This window comes from Hesperophylax consimilis, chromosome 25 (assembly GCF_061612785.1).
Source record: "Hesperophylax consimilis isolate HC1 chromosome 25, BYU_Hcon_1.0, whole genome shotgun sequence".
NCBI lineage: Eukaryota > Metazoa > Arthropoda > Insecta > Trichoptera > Limnephilidae > Hesperophylax > Hesperophylax consimilis.
The window spans coordinates 13533961-13554805 of record NC_142860.1 but is presented as its reverse complement, the minus strand read 5'-3'; positions in this window follow the sequence as shown (position 1 = coordinate 13554805).

Below are 20845 nucleotides of genomic sequence, written 5' to 3'. Positions count from 1 at the left end.
GAAATAAATATGATTTACTTTTCTATTAATTGCAATCATTTGTCAAAAAATCTACTTTAAGACATTTACCCTCGATTGGGAGCAGTCAAGACTTGAAAAAAACTCGCTTGCGAGCTTGCCTAGGGTTCGTTATTTTATAGATACGCTAGAGAAATATATTGATTAAAACGATAAAATGCCTTAAGTAATACTGATTCGGATGGATTCAAGAAATAAGAAAGCAAATTCATAAAAATATATATTAGCACAATGTAGGTTTTATATGAATATTTTTGAAAATCAAGTTTCTCACAGTGAAAAGCCAAGTTCTAAGGCGACATTTAACTAATAACAGGGGTTTGCTCGACGCTCACATTTTAATTATTTTCGATGAGATTTATTTGAGATTTTAGTATATATATTTTTTTTGATTTTTTAATTTAACTCCACACAGGAGGCCCTGAAGAAAATAATTTCCCTCAGGGCCTATGTCATCTTTGGGGATGCTGTGTGGAGGGTCTTTTTGTGGAGAGGAAGGAGTGAACATGGGTCTTGAAGAGTCCCGTGTTGAAGGAGGGAGGAAACACAGAGGCCGGCAGCTCGTTCCACAGCCGAGCTGTTGAACTTATGAACGAATCGTAGAAGCGACCCGTTCTCATGTGACAAATGTCAACCATGTACAAATGTTGGGCGCGCGTTTGGCGTGTATCCCGACTACGCACCGGTGCCGAAGGGATCATTGACGCTAGTTCCTCAGAGCATCTTCCATTGTGATACTGATAGAACAAGGACAGCATACCTACCTGACGCCTGTGCTCAAAAGATTTCAGTCCGTTTGTTAAGATTGGGGAATCTATCAAACGGACCGCCCGTTTCTGCACAGAGTTAAGGTTTTTTTTCAGGTATTTAGGGGCTCCGGACCAGAGATGGCTGCCAAATTCGACAGTAGAGCGCACTTGCGATTTGTACAGGGTCAGCAGTTGTGTACTATTAAAGTATCTGCGGGCCCTGTACAGTACGCCCAGCTTCTGAGAGGTCAACTTTACTCTGGCTTCAATGGAGCCCCCGTACCTGACCTGGTCACTTATAGTTACACCAAGCATATCAATGGAAGGCCTGTTCGGAAGATTGCTTCCGTTGAAGGAGACTAGATTATCATTTGGATCCCTTATAGACGTAATCAGACAGGATTGAGTCTTAGTAATACGTTCATCAGAAATAATTAAAATAAATTCCACGGAAAGATCAATTTTCTAGGTCCGTCCATTACGCAGAGAAATATTATATTTACTAGACTATCACTTATGTCGTTAAGATTCCCACTTTATTTTAGAGATTTGATAGGGCAAATTCAACCGCATGTCTATACACTACACTAGGGCCGCGCGTCGTTATTTTTGTGCACGGCTGCTTCACTTACGTCGATAAGAAGCTTTATTTTAGGGTATTGTCTCGTCTTAAGTAGGATCTAGTAAAAATAGTATGACTTATTGTATTGCATTCCATTTTCCTAGCTAATGTTGAGGCCATGAGTGACAGAATTGATTGACAGAATTGATTATTGAAACACAAAGTCCCGTGTTTCAATATCGTTAAAATTTTATATTATTTTAATTATCAACCTAAATTATGACAACCTTTCATGGTTGTTTATAGTATTTTTATAGATGTTGAGTAAGGTCCCTTATTGAATGCTTCATCGACTGCAAATACTGATTAATAGCTATAGGACATGTTTAGCTTTACAAATAAATTATCTTTTACTATCGTTCATCAATTTACAATCGTAAAATTACATTTCAAATAACAATGGTTTCAATAAATGCCAATCTATATCTAAAGCCACCTCTTACGGTTTTATTGTAAATGTTAGGTTTAATCTGAAATTAATTCAATTTTTTTTTTTTTTTTTTTTTTTTTTTCAATTTCAGTGCCGGCAACCCGGGCGTTTATTTATTATTAGTTATGTACATACATGATTTTTCTCCTTACCCTCCTCACTAGACAAAGTCTGTTCTGAGGCTGGTAACTAATAATTTCTAATTACATAAAAACAAATAAGTGGTAAAAAAATATATATATATATATTATAGTAAAAATAATAATAATAAAATAAGAGGAAAATCAGAATTTAAAAACAGAGTAGAAAAAAGAAAATATATAATTTTAGATATTAAGAATATTACTTATCTCTCTTCTTTCTTTGACATTCAACCATTTTTTTATAAATTTAATTTAGATTAAATTTGATAATATTATTATTAAGTTCTGCAAGTGTTTTAGTTTTTTATTATTGTGACAGCTGTTTCGGCTTACAAGGCCATTTTCAAACTGTGGTTAGTCCACATCGAGACGACGTTTTTATACTATTTCAAATGTAAATTTTGAAGGTGCATACATTGATTTATTACTGGTTACACCGATGACATGATCTATTGTTGGTTAAACCAATCTATGTTTTCCCCTCAGTAAATGGTAATGGGTTCTTAATTATTTACTAATGACTTTATTGCTATGAATTATTTGGGTGCATTATACTGCTTGGGTTTTGTGAAAATACTAAGAAGTGGTGAGTAAATTATTTTCCGTACTTTATTAATTAGTGTTAAATTTGGGTCATTCGTTCGTTTATTGATTTCTAATTGTTCAAGTAAATTTAATCTAATGCCCTTTTTTTCTATATGCAATGGTTTAGGACCCTTGTTGTTAAGTGGGTTATGATTATTCACCAAGAGATGTTCTGCGAATTTTGAGGATGTGTTTTTATTATTATAACATCGTATATGTTCTTGGAATCTAGTTGAGAATGCCCTCCCCGTTTGTCCGATGTAAGTGGCGTTACAATCGGCGTGGTCACATTTTAATTCATATATGCCACTGTTATTGAGTATAGGGATTTTACTTTTAGAGTTTTTAAGGCTTGTTCCTAAATTATTGTTTGTTCGAAAAGCTATATTTAAACCACATTTTTTAATTTCTTTTGCAATTTTTTTTTTTCAGATATTGGGCCGAGGAATTCGAGACATGCAAATTTTTCTATATTTTTGTTATTTACCGGATATATTAAATTGATTTTATTTTTATATTTCTTATTTTTTATTATTTTTTCAATGTTATTTGCCTCATAGCCGTTATTAATCGCGATCGTTTTTATCGTTTCCTTTTCTTTTACATAAGCTTTATTGTCTAAGGGAATGTTAATGAGTCTATGTACCATTGAATGGTACGCTGATAATTTATGAGACCAAGGATGATTTGAATTTGAATTTATTGTTGTATCTGTAAAAGTTGGTTTTCTAAATATTTCAAAGGTATGTTTATTATTACTTTTACCAATTGTCAGATCTAAAAAGTTTATTTTACCTTCAATCTCATGTTCAACTGTGAAGCAGATTTTATTATTAACGGTGTTGGCCCAATTAGTAAAGATATCTAACTGTCGGTTGGTACCATTCCAACATATAAGGATGTCGTCTACGTATCGGACATAATATACTATATGTTTAGCTAAGGGAGATTTAAGAATTATATTTTCAATATAATCCATAAATATCTCCGCTAGAAGTGGACTTAATGGTGACCCCATGGGGAGACCATCATGTTGTTGGTAATATATATCATTGAAAAGGAAATAATTTGTATCTACGCAGATTTTTATGAGCTGGAATAACTCTTTTCTTATTACCGGATTGATATTGCATTTTTCCAAGATATTTTCAATTATTATTAGGCATTCTTTAATGGGGATGTTGGTAAACAGGGATTTTACGTCTAGAGAAATGAATTTACAGTTATGCGGGAGATTAAAATTTTTTATTTTATTAACTAGTTCTATCGAGTTTTTGACACTGTAACGTGGTGAAAAATTTGTTAATTTTTTGAAGATGAAGTTAAGTCTTTTAGCCAGGTTTGATGTAGGGGCGTTAATAAAAGATACTACGGGCCTTATTGGATTATTCGCTTTATGGAGCTTAGGTTGGCCATACAGAGCTGGGGCTCTTGGGTTCATGACCCTTACGTTTTTCTTTGACCATTCGGTGGGAAATATGGCATTGCAATTATTTATAAGGATGTTGACGTTATTGACAATTTTATTGGTTGGATCCTTAGTTAAAATTTTAAAATCTTCTGGTAACAAGAAGTCTTCCACCTTACTGATGTAATCAATTCTATTTAAAATAACGATTGAGTTACCTTTGTCAGCTTTGGTTATAGTTAGATTATTATTTTTAATTTTATCTCTAATTTCTTTCAATGTTCGGGTTTCTGTACTGACAGCATATTTATTTTTATTGTTTATCGATTTTAGTGTTTTTCAAAAAAACACTAAAATCGATAAACAATAAAAATAAATATGCTGTCAGTACAGAAACCCGAACATTGAAAGAAATTAGAGATAAAATTAAAAATAATAATCTAACTATAACCAAAGCTGACAAAGGTAACTCAATCGTTATTTTAAATAGAATTGATTACATCAGTAAGGTGGAAGACTTCTTGTTACCAGAAGATTTTAAAATTTTAACTAAGGATCCAACCAATAAAATTGTCAATAACGTCAACATCCTTATAAATAATTGCAATGCCATATTTCCCACCGAATGGTCAAAGAAAAACGTAAGGGTCATGAACCCAAGAGCCCCAGCTCTGTATGGCCAACCTAAGCTCCATAAAGCGAATAATCCAATAAGGCCCGTAGTATCTTTTATTAACGCCCCTACATCAAACCTGGCTAAAAGACTTAACTTCATCTTCAAAAAATTAACAAATTTTTCACCACGTTACAGTGTCAAAAACTCGATAGAACTAGTTAATAAAATAAAAAATTTTAATCTCCCGCATAACTGTAAATTCATTTCTCTAGACGTAAAATCCCTGTTTACCAACATCCCCATTAAAGAATGCCTAATAATAATTGAAAATATCTTGGAAAAATGCAATATCAATCCGGTAATAAGAAAAGAGTTATTCCAGCTCATAAAAATCTGCGTAGATACAAATTATTTCCTTTTCAATGATATATATTACCAACAACATGATGGTCTCCCCATGGGGTCACCATTAAGTCCACTTCTAGCGGAGATATTTATGGATTATATTGAAAATATAATTCTTAAATCTCCCTTAGCTAAACATATAGTATATTATGTCCGATACGTAGACGACATCCTTATATGTTGGAATGGTACCAACCGACAGTTAGATATCTTTACTAATTGGGCCAACACCGTTAATAATAAAATCTGCTTCACAGTTGAACATGAGATTGAAGGTAAAATAAACTTTTTAGATCTGACAATTGGTAAAAGTAATAATAAACATACCTTTGAAATATTTAGAAAACCAACTTTTACAGATACAACAATAAATTCAAATTCAAATCATCCTTGGTCTCATAAATTATCAGCGTACCATTCAATGGTACATAGACTCATTAACATTCCCTTAGACAATAAAGCTTATGTAAAAGAAAAGGAAACGATAAAAACGATCGCGATTAATAACGGCTATGAGGCAAATAACATTGAAAAAATAATAAAAAATAAGAAATATAAAAATAAAATCAATTTAATATATCCGGTAAATAACAAAAATATAGAAAAATTTGCATGTCTCGAATTCCTCGGCCCAATATCTGAAAAAAAAAAATTGCAAAAGAAATTAAAAAATGTGGTTTAAATATAGCTTTTCGAACAAACAATAATTTAGGAACAAGCCTTAAAAACTCTAAAAGTAAAATCCCTATACTCAATAACAGTGGCATATATGAATTAAAATGTGACCACGCCGATTGTAACGCCACTTACATCGGACAAACGGGGAGGGCATTCTCAACTAGATTCCAAGAACATATACGATGTTATAATAATAAAAACACATCCTCAAAATTCGCAGAACATCTCTTGGTGAATAATCATAACCCACTTAACAACAAGGGTCCTAAACCATTGCATATAGAAAAAAAGGGCATTAGATTAAATTTACTTGAACAATTAGAAATCAATAAACGAACGAATGACCCAAATTTAACACTAATTAATAAAGTACGGAAAATAATTTACTCACCACTTCTTAGTATTTTCACAAAACCCAAGCAGTATAATGCACCCAAATAATTCATAGCAATAAAGTCATTAGTAAATAATTAAGAACCCATTACCATTTACTGAGGGGAAAACATAGATTGGTTTAACCAACAATAGATCATGTCATCGGTGTAACCAGTAATAAATCAATGTATGCACCTTCAAAATTTACATTTGAAATAGTATAAAAACGTCGTCTCGATGTGGACTAACCACAGTTTGAAAATGGCCTTGTAAGCCGAAACAGCTGTCACAATAATAAAAAACTAAAACACTTGCAGAACTTAATAATAATATTATCAAATTTAATCTAAATTAAATTTATAAAAAAATTAAATGGAGTTCTACGAATTAAACACAAAAACAATAAATAGACATTCAACCAGTTTAAAAATCTTTTGAATACCCAATTCAAATTATTAGATGCGACGTAGGTCTTTGTTTGGGCTACAAACTTATTGAACATAATATTCCCAAAAAGGATTAACCATTTTTGTTTTAAGAACGTTTTGAGAGCGGGTCATTTTTTCCACACTTTTATGTGCGACCGGCATCTGTTTTTCCTCCTCCATATAATCCAGGCTTCTTCGTGGCCAGCATTAATAAATCCTTTTCTACGGCCTCAACCTAATTCCGCCTCACAACGCTGTCCAAAATTCATTAATTTAATTAATTATATTTTATAAAAGTCGCATATATATGAGAATGATATGTATAAAATTCAGTAATTTTACATTTCATTTTATGTTTTTTCTTACTAGAGCTAAAGACGTAAGGAAGAAATTAATAATTGCTTTTATTTTTGGTAAACTACGCATGTAAAAAATTATAAAATGTAAACTGTTGATTCCCTTAAAATTAATAAAAAATAAACATTAATGTGTTTGACTTTATGAATAATAATATACTACACCTTTACAAAAAAAGTATTACTTATAATCAGTTAAAAAAAAAAAATCAGCAAAACTTACATAAAAAAACAAACAATTTAAACGGTGCGGAAATAAAGGATAAACATTACAAGCGACGCATTGACTTTCAAATTGATAGACTTGCCCATCAGGGAAAGCGGGAATATACCAAGTTGCAAGTAGCTGGGAGGGGGCGTTACCGTCTCCCTTTCTGTAATTTGTCAAAAAATGAATCTGACAGTATACAGGCAACTCGCATTGTAATATCACTATTTGAACGCGAGAAAAAAATATGCTTACTAATTACTAGAGCAAATTGCTGGCTGCGTTAAAAACTTACTACAAATCCTAAATCGGGTGAAGAAAAGTTTGGGCTTAAATATTTTGTTACACTATTTATAAATTTTATATTAACTAACTAACTAACTCCTTGCCTCATTCACATTCATAAATCGTCTCATACATACTCTTCTATTGTTCTGACTCTTGACATGGCCTGACTCAAGTATCTGATTCACTTGGTCGTGCCATGTCTTCCTCGGGCGTCCCCGACTTCTGCTACCATTCACATTTGCATCGTATATTCTCCTTACACTCCTTTCTTCGCTCATTCGCTCTACATGCCCAAACCATCAATTTTATATGATATTACAAATATGTTGTAATTTACCCACCGAACTCATTTTTAGCGTCGCTACGCAATCCGGTTTGAGGGCAGTTCAGTTTTTAACCGTTTTTACGAACATTCCGATCCTGCGCAGGAAAGTCCCACAGTGAACTGCGCTGTAAGCCTTTACCTTACTTTAAGAAACTTTACTTTGATCTGGTTACGCTCTGGTGGCGCTCCGTCGGCGCTCTTCGGCGTACAACATACGACTAATGTAGTTGATTATTCAAACCCAAATTCAAATTATTTGAACCCGCCTGGTTCCAAAAATATAGTCACGTGGCTTGCCTCCACGGGCAAATGTATCAATTTGGAAGTTTATAAAATAGCGTCACCTGTCTAAATATAAACAATCCTACCGACTGAACGAGTAGATAAGAACAATTCTACAAAAAAATAGCGCGTCAATAAAGTCAGTGTTGCCAGTAATTGGAGAACGCGTTAATAAAGTCAGTATTGCCAGTAATTGGAGAACGCGTTAATAAAGTCAGTATTGCCAGTAATTGGAGAACGCGTTAATAAAGTCAGTATTGCCAGTAATTGGAAAACAAAAATCGTATATTTTTATTCGCTGTATATAAGTGGTAAGAATATTTTTTGCGTATTTCAAAAATTATTCAAATTACAGGCACGGATCGGGGCACGGTTTTTATGACAAAGTCTTTCTATAAGTACAATTTTAATGTCAATTTAAGTACCAACCTATAACTTGCCGTATCTTTTGTGGTTTTATAGTTTATGTTAGGTTAGGTCTGTAAGTGTGTAATTGAACTTCATGCGGATGAACATATAACTCCAGCAGTAAAGGCTGCAATAGGAATTTTATTGACTACCGGCTTAGAGTATATTATTAATTGACAGGCAAAACGGTAGGCTGAAGCAACGGCCATTAAAAAAGGATTATCTTAGATAAGTGGCTACAAAATAGTTTATTTTTCATATAAAAGCCACGAAGAATTTTGCTGTGGTAATCTTAAGTAGGTACCTAATAACTTATATTTAATTTAACTAAAGCTGAAAAATTTATGTATTAAGTAGCAAAATCTGTCGGACGTGGAGTTTTGGCGTCATGATTTTTTTACAGATATTTAGGAACATCATTTTGTTCTTTGTTCTTCACATATATATATAATACAGTGTGGCTTTTTGAAAAAAATATTAATAAATACTCAAGAGCATAGAGTAGTGAAAACTTTGCAGGAATATGATGAAAAGTATTCGAGGATCATTTAAAAATTATGTTTATTTTAAAGTATTTATGTAAGATATGCTGTTAGAACTCCGATAGAAGATATATTTAAAAACTTACAAGTTTACAATGTACAAAAACTTTATTAAAATGAAAAAAAATTAGATATATATTGAAATACTCCACTGCTCAATATAAATATTCAACCAGAGCAATAAGCCAAAATATACTGGTTACTTACAGTTTGAGTACATCTTTGGGACAGAGAAATATTAAATTCTATGCTACGAAATTATACAATGATCAAACAAAATAAAATAACGGAAATATATTTAAAACAAAAGTAAAAACAATTGATATTCAACTTAAAAACATTATGAAGACGATGTAAAGGCAACTTGAAACTAAATAAAAAAAGTTTTAAAACTGCAGGCCGCCTCAGAACAGGAAACCCTAGCGAGGAGGACTGTGAAAACAATTTCATTTATTCTTATACTATAATTTATACCTACATCATGAACAAACTTTGCAATTGCAACTAATAAAAAAAAAAAAAAATTTTATAGTTTTTACTATCTTTCCTTTTGCCTTTTTCGCCCTTCACCGAAGAAACTACTTTAACAAAATTATTTCTATTAATGTAACACCTTTGATTCTTCAACCGAAATTTAGTCGTGTCTGCCTTCAGATTTTCTTTAATAATTTTATTTCTGTTCATCTTCTATCTTCCTCCATTTTTCAACCAACCTTGGTGTATTTTTTCTCTATTGTTATAAAGATTACACTTTCTTTCTTCATGCATTACAGCTGTTATTTTTAGTTTGATACTCCCCCATCCATAAAATGTTTAGCACTCTACGAATTATCCACGCTTAACATTAATTAACATTTTTAGTGAAGGTCTTCAAAGACGTTTATTTTTTATTTAGTTATTTTAATATTACTTTTAATTACAGTAATGACGTATGCCCATCTCACTGTGTGTATAACGCCTCTGTTAAGATTGCAGTTGAGACAGAGTGGTTGTTACAAAGATATTAGAAGAACGAGATGTGCTACGCGCAGTTCGTACTGAGTGGAATTGTTTTGCCGAGTGTCGCCGGTTTTGTTCACCAATACTACTGCACACCTTCGCTTGCGCTAAGGTATCCGCACTAATACATAGAACAGATTTCTGTGCGTACACGTCCCGATAGTATTCAAAGTACCCTAATTAGGTAGTACTCCGGCTACGGTCCGGCGGCCAACATAGCATATCTCGTTCTTCTAATATCTTTGGGTTGTTAGCTAGGTTTTGTTTACATAATATTATGAAAATGACAGATAAAATAAAATCAGTATTTTTTAAATTAGTATAGATGTAGAAGATTAAGACAAAGCGAGAATAATTTTTAAGTAATGAAATTTTTAAGCCACACTGTAAAACTGGTGGAATTTAACCAATTAGGCGTAATTCACAATAATTTTAATTCTACCTAATAGTTTCTCTAGTGCAGGGCTTCCCTAACTGTGAGTTGCGACGCCCCGGGGCGTCGTGAGGCAATCTTTATAAGTTATATAAATTTATAAATTCTCATTAATACCAAAGAAAAAAATTGCTTTTTTTATCTTTTTTGTTTGCTTTGATTTTTGTTTTTATGTTGTGTTCTTTATTTTCTAATAAAAAAAATACTATTTGATACTATTTGAAGTTTTTCTGTCAAATTGTTATTAGGTAACGTACCCATACTAAGTGACCCGTTCAGGGTGGGGCTTCAAAAAGTTTGGGAAGCCCTGCTCTAGTGGGTTCATCGAATCATTTTAACCCTAGAAAGAACGGGTACCTCTCGATATCCATACATAATGACCGGGTAAATGTAAATTTAATATTTATAAAAAAGGCAATATTTTATCCAGTTATGTGCACATTTAGGACAAATGTGTGTTTTTTAATATCCAATCCACTTGCCTCAAACGGATTGTGTTTTAGTAAAAACAATGTGTATTTTTATCGCATCGTGAGATTCTGTTATATTCGGTAATAAAGATTTGGGGTAATCTCAATCAAAATGCCTTCCGATTCCTCGGCCATTGTCCCACTGGGTTATTATTATCGCTTTGTGAGTTCGGTCAAGGTCTTGGCAGCTTAACAGATCACCTAGTCTGTTTTCTGTTCTCCTAACGAGATGTTGGTATTTTATTCATAGATATTATCATCATCTGCTTACTCGAAACTTAACTTGAACCTTCAAGCGTTTTTTAATAATGTACCTATAAAATAATGTATACGTACGCACGTTTTAGAGCAAATTTAAGATGTTTTTTCACCTTTTTGAGTTTAGAGTAAAAACTCAGTTTCATCTACAATCATATCCAACTTAACACAGTAAAGAAAGAAAGTGAATTTTATTTTTTGAAAAATGTTCTTTGTAATTTTGTATTATTTATTTGCTGATAAATTTGTAGTTACACTCCAGTAGTTTAATTTGCCAATGTTTTCTTTTAACAAATATTTATTATTTGCTGTTGAATAGATAAATTATTTCAGCTATTAGCGCCAACTTATACAAATATTTAAAATAGTAATTTTCCAAAATAATGGTAATGAATTATAGAAGATTTTGATTAAGTTTATTGATATTAATACACAGCATCCCCAAAGATGACAAAAGGAATTTATTTTTTCTCGGGGCCTTCCGTTTGGAGAAAATCTAAAATTAAATAAAAACATAAGCGTTAATCTTTGTTTGTTCTACATAACCTTTCTTTTTTTATTTTTGTACTGTGTTCTATGTGAAAATTGTAATTTTGATATTGAATTTGATACACCTACGAGAGCTACTCGTTCCAATATAAGGACTAAGCATTTTAAACATTCGCTTGTACCTAGATTACATGAAGTTAGTAATAGATACGCAGATGTGGCATATCTATTTAACTGCACAAAAGCTAGGTACAAGAAGGCTATAATAACATATATTTTCAATAAATATCAATTTAACCTATGTCTAATATACTTTGTATGTACTTTTATTTCCTACTTTTATACCCTTCTAGAACTTGTATTCATTTCAAATTTGCGGTGGTCATTATAAGATCAAATGCCACAGTTAATTGCAATTATTTTATTTCTAGTATTTGTATAGCTTATATACTGTGACATGCAATTATTATTTGTGGTATATTTATACCGTGCATATTAAGTTAAAAAATATTACATATTTTCAAGAAAATTCTGAAAAATATCGTTTAGGCTCTGGATGTAGCCGTGTAGTATCTACTAGTTCATTGTCAAACCGAGTATAATTATGATGATTTTTTTTAAATACACATCTTTTTGCGTCGGCTAAATAAAAATGTTGAAACCCCGTGCTTTAGTAATATAGTTAGGTAAATATAGTCATATTCATATGATCATAGTGTTTATAATAATTGCTTTATAAATTAATCCCATTGTTCCACGGCACACAAGTCGGGGAAACGTCTAGCAGGGCCATAAGACCAACGGGCGTTTTGTGGTCCGAAAGTCTGTCTTTGTTGAAGTTAAGCTGTTAAACCTAGTAACCACTACCTGTTAGGGGGTTGAAAATAGTGGATAGTGAAAACACTGCTGTTTATATCATGGTAATAACTACTTTAAAAGGGTATTCAAGGATGAGAAAAGGTTTTTTGTAAAATATTGACCGTCCAACTCGGAAAAATTCACGTTTTAGCACAGTCAAAATTTGGACGAATTAGCATATATATTTTGTACAAAAAAGGAGAGAAACGAAAAAGAAGGAAAAAAGAGATGTAAAAAAAAGAAATTATGAACAAAGTTAACTGATGTTTGTTTAGCATACTTATAAAACTAATATTAAAGTCAAATAATAGGAACATATTCATTTTTTTTTTGTTTTGTTTTCGTTTTGTTATCTGTTTTTGTTTTGTTTTTGTGTTTGTGTTTGTTTTTGTTTTTGTACTAGCTAGCTAGCGCATTTTATCTAACCTAAGGGAGAGGGTAAAAACAAGGAACCTTTGTTTACACGAATGTAAAAATGATCCGTAAAGCACACTAAAGAATGAAGAAACATTGGTGATGATTTACTCATTGATTTATTTTATAGTATTTATACTTGGTTCACAGTACAATAACGCTATGCAGTTTAATAACTCAGTTATTATACAAAGAGGGATATGAAATTACAAAAACTTACACTGTCAAAGGATACATAATATGCACATAGAATTGAAAAACCATTAAAAAACTTACTCAAATGACAAATAATACAAAAATAATCAGGAGACGCAGGGATACAAGTCATTCATAATAATTTTAAAATTAGCCCAACAATTGTTAATATTTTTAATTATCAACAAAATGTCTACTTCAGCACACTTTGTCTCATTATGTATCGACAATTGTCTACTTCAGCACACGCTATTTTATTATTTATGTATGTAGTATGTCGATACACTTGGGTCAGAGGTTTAAAATTAAGGTGTGATATTTGTAAATGTGAAGCACGTACAAGAGTTCAGCTGCTCCAACCGTATGGAGCCAGTGAGATGGCATCTACAATTGGGGTATGTTGTGAGGATGAAGGTAGTGGAGAAAAAAAGAAGATGGGGAAGAAGAAGGGAGGGGGAGCACCTGGCTATTGAGATCTGCTTTCCAAACACTGCTAGAGCCGTGCAAAATTATTCAAGCAACGTTTCAATTCTGATAGATGGTCTTGCACCAGGGCAATACTGAGAGTATCTTCCACCTTTGAACATTTTATTTTTATTTATTTATTAATCTTAAGTTAGCTCACATCTTCGTGTGTGCTAATAGTTTTATAAACATATAAACATGTACATTGTTTGGCAAACATAATCTTTCTTTAAATATTTCAATAAAGTCACAAGAAAAGAAACATTAATAATTGAGATAGACATATTTTCTTAATTCATTTTTGAACTTATTAATATTTTCTATCACAGCAATTTCCTTCGGGATTTTGTTATAGAGTTTAACGGCCTGGTACATCAGAGATTTTTGGGTGCTTGTTTTTTTTCTTGTTGGCAATCTAATTTGCTTAGAATTTTTCGTCCCGTGTCCGTGTATCTCGTTATTGTAATTTATTTTTAACATGCCGCAATTATACTTTATATTATTTAAATGATTAAATTATGAAATAACACAAATCAATTAAATAAAACTTACTTGCAAAAGCCGGGATTTGAACCCGCGACCTCCAGTTGAGAGTCTTCCTCCTCGACCACGGAGGCCGTCACAATATAATGTAAATCCGATCTTTCCCGTACATAGCATGTCTCTTTACTATCTAATCGTTAATAACATCGCCTGATGTTTCAATAAAAGCCGTTCACCGACGACTTCACAGGGGGTAGTCAGTGGGTTGTCCGGGGTAAAGGTGGTATGGCTGGTTAGGGTTGGTTTCACAGACCGGAAAGGCAGGCGTGCGTGCTACCCTCCGCGCCATACTGAGATTTGTTAACCGAACGTTTCTACACGTAATTCCCATTCTAGCGTAGTTTACTACCCGGTGATGGGGTGGTGATGGTGGATTTTATTTCAATGTGAAATCTCTCTGTTTTTTTAAGTAGGTAATCAAATGAATTGGCCTTTTGGTAGAAAGAAATCACTTTGCCGTTCAGTGAAGAATTTACTAAGTAGTACTTACCAATTGTTTCGAAGCCGGAATTCTTCTTACTTGATAATATTGGAATGTTTCTTACCTGTAACAAAAAAAAATACATTTAAAAAAAAAATATTTTTACAGTACAGACAGTAATTGAAAGCGCAGCTGACCGGCAATCAGAAGGCTGTGGGTTCAATTCCCGTCGATGGCATTTTTTTTCCGGAAGATTTTTTCAATTTGTATGGGTGATTCAGACTAATAATAATAATAAAGAACATGAGTTTTTATTAAAATGAATGCGTACATTTCAAATGAATTTTTGGGAAATAAATAATTATATATTTCTATTCCTATGTTTATATAATTTGTTGAAATGTATATATATTTCTTTTATCTGATTTTATATATTGTAAACTACGATTTATTATAGCTCGTGCATTTATGAAATATAAGTATGCAAACTAAATTTATTTTTAGATATCTTATACGGTGGCCGGGTATGTCATCAAAATGACAATTCAACTTGCAATTTGTTATTCATGTCTCTGTATAGTTAAATGTTTAAAAATTTTATTTTTAAATATTTCTTCTTATATTTTGTTATCACTGAGTACTCCATTCATAAACACAAGCACCGCTTACTTAGGATAGAAAATGATAATGAAAAAAATAGTACACAGCAAAACCATGTAATATAAAAAAAATCGCTGTCTGTAAAAATCACGATTAATGAAATATTCCGGCATAGCGTAATTGTAACTGATCGATTGATACAAAAATATCAGACAAGCGATAAAGGAGGTACTAAAACTATAAGCTTCAATCATTTTATTCACAAAAGCTTAAATTACAATATTGTAATTATATTTACCCAACTAAGACGGCCGGCATAGTCCAGTGGTAACGCATTGGACTGCCATTCCGAAGGTTGCGCGGGTTCGAACCCGGCGTGCGCAAATAAATTTTATTTGATTTATTTGTGTTATTTCACAATTAATTAATTAAAATAATATATAGTATATTTGCGGCACGTTCCAGAGTGGAAGATACTACCAGTATCGCCCGGGGGTAAGACCACCATTCAGAATTGAAACGTTGCTCCAAATGGCTTTAGCCGTGTTTAGTGACTAGATCTGAATAGCCAGGTACTTCCCCACCTTCCTCTTTCGCTTCCCCACTTACCTTCAGCCTCACAAAATCCCCCAATTGGGGATGCCATAGTCTGACTGGCTCCAGACGGGAGCAGTTGGGACTCTTGTGAGGTATTCACTATAAAAAAAAATAAAAAAACTAAAAACCGATCAGTCCGTTCATTTACAAAGAGTCCTTGATAGACTGAAAAATATAATATTATTATATTGCGCTCAAGTCAAACAAAACATAATCAATTGCCTACCTTCTATGCACATTGAAAAAAATATGTGCATTTCCAAAATAATATATTGGTGTTAGGTAACTACATAGATTTTTTAATAAATGTTAAAAGAAGTCCCTACCTTTTGGTGTAACCCTATACCATATCTCCGCGGTAGGTTTTTTGACAAATTTACCATTCGTGTTACTGTCATTTAAATGAAAATAACTGGATGATTTCAAGAAGTAAACGGATTTTTTCACGATGGTATAATATAACATACAAGGTGTCCGGGGGTAAGTGAACTAATTTCGGGGGATGATTCTACATGATTTTATAAGTAAAACAAAATGGAAATTCTAATGTTTTAAGTAAGTTTTTAGGTAGAAAAAGATGAATTTTTTGTATGGGAAAATAAATATTCTTCCTATTGGATATATGAAAATCTTTGGGGATGTTATGAGGAGGATATTTTTAAAGAAAGGAAGGTGAGGAGGTTTTGAGAAGGAAAAATGTATGAGGAGTGAGTAAAAATCTAATGAATGTTTCCCACCCACTGAGGCGCAAGGCGAGAGACCGGTTAGAGAAGTCAGAGGGTCTCCTTAAACCAGCCACTTCCGATCCGGTGCTCCACGCAGCCGATAAACCTGGTAACCCCTGCTAAATCACCAAACGTAGCGAACCACTTGAGGTGACCAATGGCAGAGATGTTGGATTTCCAATAAATTCCAGGTTCCCGTGGCAGCGGTACGCGAACCCGCCTCCCAAACTGACCTTTTTGAAAACATTTTCAAAAAATTAAAAAAAAAGTATTTTTAACATATTTTTATAGTGATTTAATAAAGAAAATTCAACCATTTTTTAAATATAGCTAAAAAATGTAATATGATGTATTAATTAAACAGTTCTTGACACGTGCGAATTTCTTCGGCGTAGTTTATAATTGACTTCAGCCGTAAAGTCAAGTCAAGTGTAAAATGGTTCAAGAAAAAACTCTGAAGAAATTGGACGAAGAAAGACTAGAGGTTATTAGGGTACTGTACATTATATCACAAAGTGGGCTCCAATTAGAGTTGGCGCGATTATCCCGGAGAGCGGGAGAAAGGGTGCAAAGAACTTTAAGAAACTGAAGCCTGAAAAATGTGATAATTTTAGAGGACTGTTAAAAAAGAAATTTCCATAAATAATGAGGGTAGAAAGGGTGTTTATTTATAAAAGGCTACGTAGCAAAAATGTCTAGGCCTGTGTTTCTCAAACTATTTGTGCTTTGCCCCACTTTAACCCTTCGAAAGTTTTAATTGATTTTTTTTTACATATTTTGAGATTTGCTATAGCAGTAGTAGAAAAAGCGCGGAATACAATTTTTTTTTCTTAGTTCAGAGTAAAAATTTTTGCAGCGTCATTTGCAAGGGGAAGCTCACCATAGATTTATTTATTACGAATAATTAAACATATCAATTTAGGTTGTCTGTAATGTGCAAAATTCTTACGTGAATTATTATTTTGTTTTAAATTTATGTTTCGTTTTCAAAATTGGAACTGATTGTGTAAAGAATAATTCAGAAAAGAGATAATGTAGGTATTTACTAGGTATCTACATATAATATTGCAACATAAATTATTTCAATTGCCTTTTTGAAAGTGGAATTATAATATCCCGTGATTTTTAGGGTCTGCGCTAGTAGATAATAATAAAATCTAATATACGAAGTTTCTTTTATCTCAATTTGCGTCGTGTTGACGTTACATTTACGTTTGTGTTACCATGTTTTTTTCGCACAGTTAGGGTTGCAATGTAAAAAAAAACTACAAATTAAACCGGTTTAAACAAAAAAATGGGACTTTGCTCACCAAAGCAATCAACTTACCCCATTTATCCCCCAACTTATCCCCGATATAGTTTTTCCCCTTTAAAACTTATCCGCCGGTGGGGCATACGGCAGACGTTGAGAAATACTGATCTACTCTTTTGGTTTGAATTTGGAAACGTGAGATTATGGACTCGATACCCATTGCAGTTCCAATATATTTTACGTAAAGTAAACCAAAATTGAACTTACTTTGGTCATATGGGTACGTTCACAACGCACTTATATCGGTTTATCCTTTCAGTAACGTTCACATAACTACTAATTAACTATTAAATAAATAAATTATTATATATTTTTATAAGTCGATCATTGAAATACCGTTTAAAAATTCCGCTTATTCAATATTCAAGGATTTCGAAGAAACATACAAGAAAACTTTTCGAATATCGACAGATATGATATATTCTAATAAAATATTCAACTTGTGAAGTGCCTGTGTTGTTTGAAGGTTTGCGTCAAAGAAAAACTCAGTCTAAATAAATAATTTTCAAATCTACAAAAATGTTAGAGAATCCACTTAGATTGAACATAATGTTAGTCTTTTATGAGATCTTTTCTTTGAAACCTTAATTTTATTCGATTATTTGAAATATTTCAGAATATTTTTTGGAATTATTGGAAAGAAATTTCAAAGTAAGAATAACTTATTCAGTCTGTAATGGACCTGTTTGGGGTAAAGGAACGTAAAGAATTTTTTTTTTCATAAATTAAAATACGTTCAGAGAATAGGGAGAAACGAACAGACTATGGACATCTCTGGGACATACTAGAAGCTTTATTATAGAAACCTACGTCGGTAATAGGTGTTAACCACGTAATAATTGAAAAGAGGCGTGATGGAGCTCAACGAATCAGATCATTCCCAAAATCAATTAAATAATTTTTCGCCAATCACGGAGACTAAGGGCGGTCTAAAGACACGAAACACTCTAGGTTGATTTACTGTTGAGCTAACCTTGGGATCCGGTCTCACGATGCGTGTAAGGGCACTTGGAGAACGACGATAAATTTGCATTCTAAGGTAGAAACGAAGCGATACCCAACCAGCGATAACGAAACAGGGGGGTGACGGTTTGGCGAAAGAAGATGGTTTTTTAGAATGTTTTGGTCCAGAAGACATATTACGAGGTGATCCTCATAGAGAGAATTGTTTACGATCGCTGAGGTTCTGAGTGCTATTTCAAGTGTTGACAATGGACACGAATTTTAACTTAAGATGGGATGTTTGGCCGAAATTGCCTAATTATATTAACACGGGGGAGATGCAAGTTGGGTAATTAAGAAAAGACATAAAAGTTAATGGGTCACGAAGTCTTTGATTAACGATCAAAATTTTACGACCTTTTTTTGCGCGTAAACAAAGTTACGAGGATAATATATTGAAATTCCTGGATGGAGCGAGAAAGGGGTATATGGGTTGGGCTAAAACTAGACGCAAAAAAACTGTAAAAACAGGGATGTACTGGGCGTAGATCACCGAAAAGGAAGGACCAGGAATCGAAAGGAAACCCGAAAGGTAGTTTAGCTCATGATGGAAGAGGTGTCACCGACTCGGGTAGTGGACAGCGATGGGTTACGAAAAATTACCAGAAGATATGCGGCGGATATCACGAAAAGAGTCAAAACAGGTAGGCGAAATTACAAAAAACGTGTCGAATCAAATTTTGGAACGAATGCCTACGTATGTCATCACCGAGAGGAAGGTATATGTGTCCTGGGATCACCCACGGATCGTGTAGACACCAATCAAATGCTAGAAGGCAGCACACAAGGAAGGATACTGGATTGCGCAAGCGCTGGACATAATAGGTGAAAAGCTTCCGTTAGTTGGGATAATTTATCGATTATATTATCGATATCAATAGCGAATTTCTCGGAAAGATTTCGAAAACAACGATATAGAAATGAGCTACACCTAGTCTATAGGCCGGAAATCAACCAATATTACGGACACAACACGCGTACGAGAAAAAATAATCAAATAATTTTGCGCAATAATCTACATCGCCGAAAATCATTTACGGGAGGGCGCCCGGAAGTCAGGTCACCGAGTACACGCCTGTACCCGTCTCGGCAGGGGGGTAGGTGTCTACCTCAACTCGGCAGGCGGGGGCCAAAAATCCTGAAACGGGGTTATGCAATTCTAAACTTAACGGGAAGTGAAACCTTGAATTCATAAAGGCGAAAGTCGCACAAATTTTAAGTCGATTTATTCGAAAAAACATTATTAAATAGCGTTGTTTGGAGGGAATCAGGGCTTTTTCGTTTTAACTTGGTTGGAGTCGGGCTTCGATAACTTAACGTCGCGACAGTTTGGTGTGCTATCTTTAAACTAAACTGATAGAGTTTTAAATATAGTGAAGTTGTGGTTTTAATATTAATTGAAATAATTGAAGTGTTTTAAAATTTAATTAGATTCAACCAAAAAAAAAGGGTAAACTCATAATTAGACGATACTAAATTCACGGGTTGGAGTCTCTTGGTTCAGACTAATATAAAACGATGAAACTCGACTGCGGTAATGTTTAATAATAACGCGTGTGCCATTAGAGGAGAAAAAAATAGAGAACCATAATAATTATCAAATGACCAGACGAAAACGGCTAAGTCAAAGTTCTAAATTTATTGTGAAATTGAAGAGACAGCGTACATTGATCAAAAAGAAATAATAATAAAAAATCGTGTAGAAACGCGGCGAATGAATTTACTCGGAGAATAGAATTTAATAAGAGCTAAATACATCATTCGTAAATCACATGTGGACCTTCTGGTCAAAATTAATAATAATTAATTTCCAATATATAAAACGTAGGGTAAATTGCTCATTTGAATTGGGGGTATAGACAGTGTTTTCCTTGCGAACACGGGAAGGTTTTAACGGTCTACACGATATAAGAATTGAGTGAAAAAAATCGAAGTGAACGTGGCAGATAATATATGAAAGGTTCTAGGGAGGGGAAGGGGGTTTTGGGTAGATCTCGGCAAATGCTTACTTAGATGCTCTAAAATAGTCGTTAGGGGGAGATATCTAGATTAGGTACAGTGGAGGCCAACAGATACCGATGCATGTCAACTATCAATTTACGGTTAGGGAGGAAGAGACCATTCTATTGAAAGAAATGATCCGCTTAAACATTCCGAATTCTAGTATCAGGTAATTTATGTGCTATCTACGGAGCGGC